This window comes from Lactuca saligna, chromosome 5 (assembly GCF_052625555.1).
Source record: "Lactuca saligna cultivar CGN05327 chromosome 5, ASM5262555v1, whole genome shotgun sequence".
NCBI classification, from domain to species: domain Eukaryota; kingdom Viridiplantae; phylum Streptophyta; class Magnoliopsida; order Asterales; family Asteraceae; genus Lactuca; species Lactuca saligna.
In genome coordinates, this window is record NC_136421.1 from 277,835,608 (window position 1) to 277,844,616 (window position 9,009).

The window sequence follows — 9,009 nt, forward strand, 5'->3', positions numbered from 1 at the left end:
ATAATCCCAAGATAACCAGACATCAAGAAAGAAACATACCCGCAACTGCATCCGGCACTGCCCAGACCTCCTCCACTGTAAGCTGGAAAGCATGACCCTGAGCCCTTGGGGGCTCTGCTCCACCTTGACCTCCACTCATGATCCTCAATGTGGCCGGTGCTGGAGCCTGCACCGGTCCTGCAGTAAGTTGTGGACAGTTGACCCTCAAGTGCCCAACCTGATGACAATGATAACAGATCCTCAAACCCCGACCCAAGGCTGCCTGCCGACAATCCCTCGCATAGTGCCCCTCCTTTCCGCACTTTCGGCATGCACCACCGGACCTACAAACTCCGGTGTGACCCTTCCCACACTTCCCACAAGTGTGGCTGCTCTGATCTCCCAATCTAGAATCGACAGTCTTAGACCGTTTCGGTGCCGGCTGCGACTGCACCGGAGCCTGCCTCTGCTCTCGTAACTGCAACTCAATCTCCAACTCACGCCGCCTAGCGGCCTCCTGCAACTCTAACAAGGTCTCGCACCTCTGCGTAGACACAAACTGCCTGATATCCCTCTTGAGCATACTCAGATATCGGGACATCTGAGCCTGCTCCGAAGCAAACTCGGGGCAAAACATCGCCCTCTCAGTGAACATCCTGGTGATCTCCGTCACCGACTCCGAATCCTGCTTCAGCTCAAGGAACTCCTGAGCCAATCTCTCCCTCTCAACCCGCGGAACATAACGAGTGCTGAACATCTCTCGGAACTGATCCCATGAAACCGCAGCCCTCTTAGCATCCGAGTATGACCCTATGGTCAGTCTCCACCAATCCTTCGCCCCAAGCTTCAACAGGTTCAGAGCACACCTCACGCTCTGATCAGCAGGGCATGAACACGTGCACGTCTGACAACCATCTCATAGCAACAATCGGGTCCTAAACTCCATCAAAGGTAAGGGGCGTTGTATTATCGAAGTCCCGATACTGGAAACCTCTACCAGCTCCTCCCCCTGCCACTGCTACAGCCGCTGTAGCCGCCGCGGCAGCCGTCTCTGTGAGAGCCGCATAACGCTCATCAAAATACTCAACCATGGCGGTCTTGATCGACCCAAACAGTTCCGACAGCTCGGCCCAAAACAACGCAACAACCTCATCATGCAGTATCTCATGAATCCTAGCATCCAACTCGCCTGTGCTTATCTGACCAATAACCTCGGGCGGTACTGACCCGCCCTAACCTCCCTCTCCTGCTCCGGATCCTGACCCGGATCCGCTCCCAGCATGTCTCGTGACCACCATAGTGAAAAACACCACAAAATCTCAGATACTTCCCACTAACCTGGGAACCAACTCCCAACTCAACCCTAGAGGTCATGGTTTCCCTGATACGCGTATGGGTCCTGTGCCTTCAGTAGTACGGGCCCATACTACCTTCCACACCTACCCATATTTGTATTAAGTACTACCACAACACCCTAGTGACAAATATACATAACAAGCACTCAATCCTCACTACCAGAGGAACACTGGAAAGCTCATACAGAAGGAAACCCTAGGCTAGTAGGCATCATAAAATAGGCAACATTATCATGAAAGCTCGACAACAAATATCATGTATGGTATTTTGCGGTTACTTACTGGCTCCGGCTGATTGTACCTCCGCGTCCTCCTTTTACTTATTTTGAAAACCATTTTAAATTCTCTTTTAAAAACTCTCCCTGATTTGAGACTGGATTCACACGAATGTTCCTCCAATTCACTCAAACCAAGGCTCTGATACCAACTTGTAACGACCATAGAATTTCAACAAATTTTAACTTTTCAAAAACAACCCATTTCCATAATGTTATTGCAAAAAGGTTTTCAATACAATTATTATCAGAGTCTTCCCATAACCCCATCATAAAACATAATCATGAGGAGCGGTACGATCACACCTTTACCTTGCCACGGTCTCCTAAAGAACCTGAAAAACATTAAACCACAACTGTAAGCCCAAAAGCTTAGTGAGATACCCCCAAAATACCAACCACATATACCATACACACATAACATGCTATATCATAACAAATCACAGAACAACCATGCATTTCGGGTCTACTGTGTGACTGGTCCGCCTTATCGGGCTTTCAGTCCACCTAGTCTATCCTCCGAGTCTAGTCATGTCCCTTGAGTCTGCAGTGTGGTTGGTCCACCCGCACCGGGCCTTCAACCCACCTGGTCCACTCTCCGAGTCTACAGTATGACTGGCCCACCCGCATCGGGCCTTTAGTCAGCCTGGTCCACTCTCCGAGCCTTGGCATGTCTGGTCCGCCCTCGTAGGGCCTACAGCCTATCCGAACCGCTCACTGGGCCTTCGGAATAACCGATCCGCCCTGGGTATGTTCGCCTACAGCACAAAGCAGGACCCGCCTCAACCCAACCCCAGTCAAACAACCATATGCACATAAACATACAATCATATAACAAATTCACATTCAATCAACCGATCTAGTAGATCATATAACATTACATACTCTAAACAAGATACCGACCTAACCAGTCACTAGCATAGCATCATCCTATATACTAGGATACCGAACTTAACCAGGTCTCTAACATATACCATCCTAACGACCAGGATGCAAACATAGCAAAGCAACCACATAACTACAATCCGATAAAGGGCCGGCCTTGGTGCCTTAGACCCTGTTGATATAGTGAGGATAACTCACCTCGCAACTGCTGACTGGAAAGATAAGACCGAGATGCTCCGACCACTGACACGATCTCCACCAGTGGCTAACACCAACACTGAACTCAAAACAAAAGCCAATAATTACCAAAATGCCCCTGGAAGTCAACTGGTCAACCCTTGGTCAAAGTCAAAGTCAAAGGCATCCTCCTGACTAACTCTACCACCAAGTCAACCTAATGACTCGTTGAATCCCCATGCTCAGAACTTCCCAAATCCACAACTCAATTCGTTGAGTCTCACAACTCTGAGTCCCCTAGCACTCACTCATCAAGTCCTCCCTTGACTCACTGATTCATGGCTTCACCAGAAGAAGTTTGGACCTCATGACCAGACTCGCCGAGTCCAAGAACAGACTCGCTGAGTCCAAGGCCATCTTCAACCTACTCGCCGAGTTGTTCTTCCAACTTGCCGAGTTCCAGTCCATCTTCAAGCAACTCGCCGAGTACACCTTTGCGACTCGCCGAGTGCCTCTAGATCTTAACTCATGAAGAAGCTTTCCAGGCCATGCAGATGATCCAAAACATAGATCTACCCTTATACAACCCATCCATCACGTAAAGTGGCAAACTTTACGTGAATCCAAAGAGATCTAGGCATTTTACACTCTAGGGCTAGGGTTTGGGACAAGATGACTTCACTAAACACTCAAGAATAGGGACTTTAATGCACTCTAGGCCTTCTCCATTCCAGATCTGAGGTAGCAACCTCAGATCTAACCTTCAAACCCGAAATACCACAAGCTAAGCTTTCCTCCCATTCCAAAATAATAAACCTAGATGAATAACAACCCAAGAAACGAAGTAATACCTCAAAAGGAAGCCCCAAAAGAAGAGAAATCTCAATCTTAGCAAATCCCCTTTCTCCAAGCCTCCTATCTCTCCAAGATCTTCCCCAAAAATCTCTTATCCAAGGTTGAAATGCACTCAAATCCCTCACAAACGCGTCTTAAGGTTTTCTGGACTTCAAGAGAGGGTAAAGAGGCTGGGGAGAGGGTATAATGTCATTTATATAGGGCTCATCCCCCGAAATTAGGGTTTTCTCCACTCAGCGCCTACTCGCCGAGTCCAGCCTCCGACTCGCCGAGTTGGCCACTTAACACACGACCAGAGTCGCGACCCTACTTACCGAGTCCACTCATGGACTCGCCGAGTTGCCCTTTCATATTTACACTTTGAACCCTGAACTTGCACTCCTGAAATCGGGATGTTACATAAGATATGGGGTATGATATATTTATAATATTGCTAGTGACTACATGAGTAGAGATCGCTCAATGTTTGGCAAGCTAGACATAAAATTTTATGGATATATATGATTTAGGGATGATTCAGCCGTCATTACATATCAGACTGTCCACACATTAATTGAGGTGAGGTGTGTTAGGTTTTGAGCAATCTAACACTTCCTAAGTGTGCATGCAACCCTAATAAACCTTGGATCTATGTTTGTCTAAATACATGCAAAATAATAAATTTTCCAAGGTTTATAACCTATCTAACATGGCATGGGGAACATTTCAACATAAAAGAGTTAGAAGAGATTACATACCTTTTGATGAGTTTGGTTCTAAGGAGTTTGAGGGCCAAGCACCAATAGTGTGAATGCCTCAAATGGAATCACAAAACACCACAAACTCATGGAAAACATTGAGAGAGTATACACACTCTTGTATTTTCGGCCACACACATGCACACACACACTAGTTCACTAGTTTTTCCTTAGGCTCCATTTCATGCTCCATAAGCATGCTTATATAGTGTGCATGGTTAGGGTGAAACCCTAATAACCCATGTCTTTTCCTTTCCAAGGATCCATGGGTTAAAAGCTCCATGGATCATCCATGGACTTCCACATAAGCCTAGCCCATTAACAAATGAGTATTAGCCCACACTATATAAAACAAATAGCCCATAATCTAATTAGTCTTCCTTTTAATCTCTAAATTAATTCATAATTAATTTAAGACTAAAACTAATTAAATAACGTAACTTCATATTAATATATTATAACTTATAATATATTAATAAACATATGTGTATAACTCTCATAAAATTATCCATAATAGTTTGGATGAGATGCAACCCAAATGGACCATGCCGGTCGGGTCAAGTATATACCAAATAAGTTATGGACTTAGACACCTTATCCAATAGACTCCCACTTGGATAAGTCTAATAACTGTATTTGCCTATAACTTCAGGAACCAACCAACAATCGTAGCTCTCGAAAACTCCGTCGAACTATGAAGCGCCATTTTAAGACAAGTGATCACATAATCCTCTGTTCTCATGATATCAGCCGGACAAACACATGGAACTATGTCTTGCTTATTGTCTAGCAGTTGTTTCTCGATTTTCCGATTTGTTTGACGAAGAACTTCACTGAACACATCGGTTTATTTCTGACCGGGCCCGGTACATGGGTCAACACAAAATCATCGAGGGGCCCAGATATCGCTTCTATTTCTAGAAGGAACAGATAAACTTCGACTGATATGCTTGTTCTACTACTTATTGAATTGTACACAAAGGCACGTTTTATAACATCAAGTTACTGATGTGCTTTCGTGCAATCAATGCACAACCAACTCATAGGAAACAACTCATATCTCTAGGTTTAAAGATTTATATGATGTTATCGTCTCACGATCACTCGAGATAAATTCCATGAAGTGATACAAGTGAGCGTGGGTTTATACCAATACTCATAACTTATGAGTACTCATGAATGTTGCAGCAACCATTGCCATGTCTAAACACCTTTTAGCCATCTACAAACCCAATTCATGACAATCTTGATTCATACCTACTTCCGACGTATGATCGATTGTGGAGGTTTGAATAAATTAATTATTCTGGAAGTCAAAACATGCAAAAACTGAAACTATAGTAAATAATTGACAATGATAGTAACACTTTACTCATAAATAAATCACAAATTTTATTCATCATCAAACGTCGATTACATTGTACAAGTTTCAGGAAAACTATCTAATCTGTAAAACTAATATCGTCCCTCAGCCCGATGCGTCTCGCATGCTGAAAATGCTTAACCCTCGTCAGTCCCTTCGTAAGGGGATTTGCAGGATTCTCATCCGATGATATCCTCCTTGCCACGAGGAGTCCTTCTTCAATCTTGTGTCTTATGAAGTGATATTTTCTGTCAATGTTTCGGGATCTGCCATGATCTCTTGGTTCCTTGGCTAAGGCAACCGCACTATTGTTGTCACAGAAAATCTCCATAGATTCCTTAATAGCTGGTAGAACTCCAAGGTCTCCGATGAAGTTCTTTAGCCATATCGCCTCCTTTGCTGCTTCACTCGCTGCTATATACTCTGATTCACAAGTCGAATCAGCCACCGTCTCCTGCTTGGAACTCTTCCAAGAGATTGCCCCTCCATTTAAGGTAAAGATCCAGCCTGACTGAGAGCGGAAATTATCCTTATCAGTCTGAAAACTAGCATCACTATACCTTAATACTCTCAAGTAATCACTCCCACCAAGGGTAAGGACCTAATCCTTAGTCCTCCACAGGTACTTGAGAATGTTCTTTACCGCAGTCCAATGAGCCTTGCCAGGGTTCCCCTGATACCTGCTGACCATGCTCAAAGCAAATGCCACATCAGGACGGGTACAAGTCATAGCATACATGATCGAGCCAACAACGGAAGCATACGGTAGTTGGCTCATCTCAGCTATCTCTGCCTCTGTACTCGGACTCTGAGTCTTACTCAGTTTGGTATTGCTTTGGATCGGTAAATCTCCTTTCTTGGAATTCTCCATGTTGAACCTTTTCAACACCTTATCCAAGTAGATACTCTGACTAAGTCCAATTAGTCTTCTACTCCTTTCTCTTAATATCCTTATCCCTAGGATATAGGCAGCCTCCCCTAGGTCCTTCATAGCAAAGCACTTCCCAAGCCAGGACTTAACCTCCTGCAAGGTTGGGATGTCATTTCCTATAAGTAGTATGTCATCCACATACAGTACCAAGAAGCTAACTATACTCCCACTAGCTCTGACATACACGCAAGACTCATCTTCGCTTCTCGAGAAGCCAAACTCTTTTACCTTCTCATCAAAACAAAGATTCCAGCTGCGAGATGCTTGTTTTAATCCATAAATGGATTTCTCAAGCTTGCATACTCTATTGGGGCACTCTGCATTGACAAAACCCTCTGGCTGATTCATGTACACATCCTCAGCCAACTTTCCATTAAGGAAAGCGGTTTTGACATCCATTTGCCATATTTCATAATCATGAAATGCTGCAATGGCTAGCATAACCCTAATAGACTTAATCTTTGCTACCGGCGAGAAGGTTTCATCATAATCAATACCTTGAGTTTGAGTAAAACCCTTCGCAACCAGTCGAGCCTTATAAGTATGCACTTTTCCTTCCATGTCTGTCTTCTTCTTGAAGATCCATTTGCACCCGACTGTTTTACGGCCTGGTACATGGTCAACCATGTTCCAAACTTGATTGTCATACATGGACTGTATCTCGCTGTCCATAGCCTCCTTCCATTTAGCAGACTCCGGGCCTGCCATGGCTTCCTTAACACTGCTAGGTTCATCCAAATTTACCAGTGTACTATCACTGATAAACGTATCACCTTCTATAGTAATATGAAAGCCATAATAAAACGAAGGTGTGTTCCTGACCCGTGTGGAACACCTTAGAGGTACAAACTCGTCAGCTGGATCAACAGGAGTTTCCTCCTCAGGTTGATTGCTAGTGTCTGAGGTTCCTTCACCAATTGATTCTTGAATTTCTTCAAGATCAATTTGCCTCCCACTGTCTCCTTGGCTTATAAATTCTCTCTCGCGAAAAACTCCTCTTCTTGCTATAAAGACCACATTCTCACTGGGTCTGTAGAAGAGGTAACCAAAGGATTTCTATGGGTAGCCGATGAAAATACATCTTTCACTTCGAGGTTCAAGCTTATCATGAGTTTCATGTCTCACGAAAGCCCCGCAACCCCAAATTTTGATGTGGTCCAAATTGGGAACCTTCCCAGTCCACATCTCATGAGGTGTCTTGGTAACCTTCTTTATAGGGACTAGATTAAGGATATGGGCGGCAGTCTCTGAGGCATACCCCCAAAAAGAGATTGGTAACGAAACTCGACTCATCATAGAGCGAACCATGTCCAACAAAGTTCGATTACGCCTCTCAGCTACACCATTCAGCTGTGGTGTCCTGGGAGGAGTCAATTGTGAGACAATCCCACACTCCTTAAGCTAGTCAAGGAACTCGGTACTAAGATACTCACCACCTCGATCGGATCGAAGCATCTTAATGTTCCTGCCCAATTGATTTTCTACTTCCTGTTTGAATTCCTTAAACCTTTCAAAGGTTTCTGACTTATGTTTGATTAAGTAGACATACCCTTATCTACTAAAATCATCAATAAAAGTCACATAATACCGATTAGCATCCCTTGTGGCGGTTTTGAATGGACCACATACATCAGTATGTATTAGGTCCAACAAACCCTTACCCCTCTCACAAGTTCCAGTGAAGGGTGATTTTGTCATCTTTCCAAGTAGACAAGATTCACAACTATCATCCGATTTAAGGTCAAATGATTCCAAGACTCCACTCTTTTGGAGTTGGCCTATGCGTTTCTTGTTTACATGTCCAAGATGACAATGCCACAATGATGCTTTATCTAGGCTAGTAGAAGAATCAATATACAACACATTATTTCCTAAGTTGTCTACAATCGACACAGTTTCATACACACCATCACAAGGTAATGCTTTAAAATAAAACACATTATTAAAGAAAGCATTAATACCACCACATTCATTATCAAACGAAAAGGTATAACCTTGTTTGTACAAAGCATGAAAAGAAATAATATTCCTCGCCATATCATACGAATACACACATTTATTCAAATCTAATTTTAACCCATTATTAAGCAACAAAGTAAAAACTCCAATCTTGGAAACAGGTGAAGCCTTCCTATTCCCCATGATTAAGTTTATCTTCCCGTGCTCCACATTCTCACTTCTTCTTAGGTCCTGCAAATCAGAACATATGTGAATACCATATCCTGTATCAAGCACCCAAGAGTTAGAATATTTTGAGTAATTAGACAATATAGTGTAAATACCTGCATGGGTGGGTTTCACTTTCCCATCCTTTAGATCCTGCAAGTACTTAGGGCAGTTTCGCTTCCAGTGTGCCTTTTCATGGCAATAAAAGCATTCAGCATCCTTAGGAATGGCAGAAGGAGTGACAGAACCGCTCTTGATCTTCGATGAGGAGCCTTCAAGAGACTTT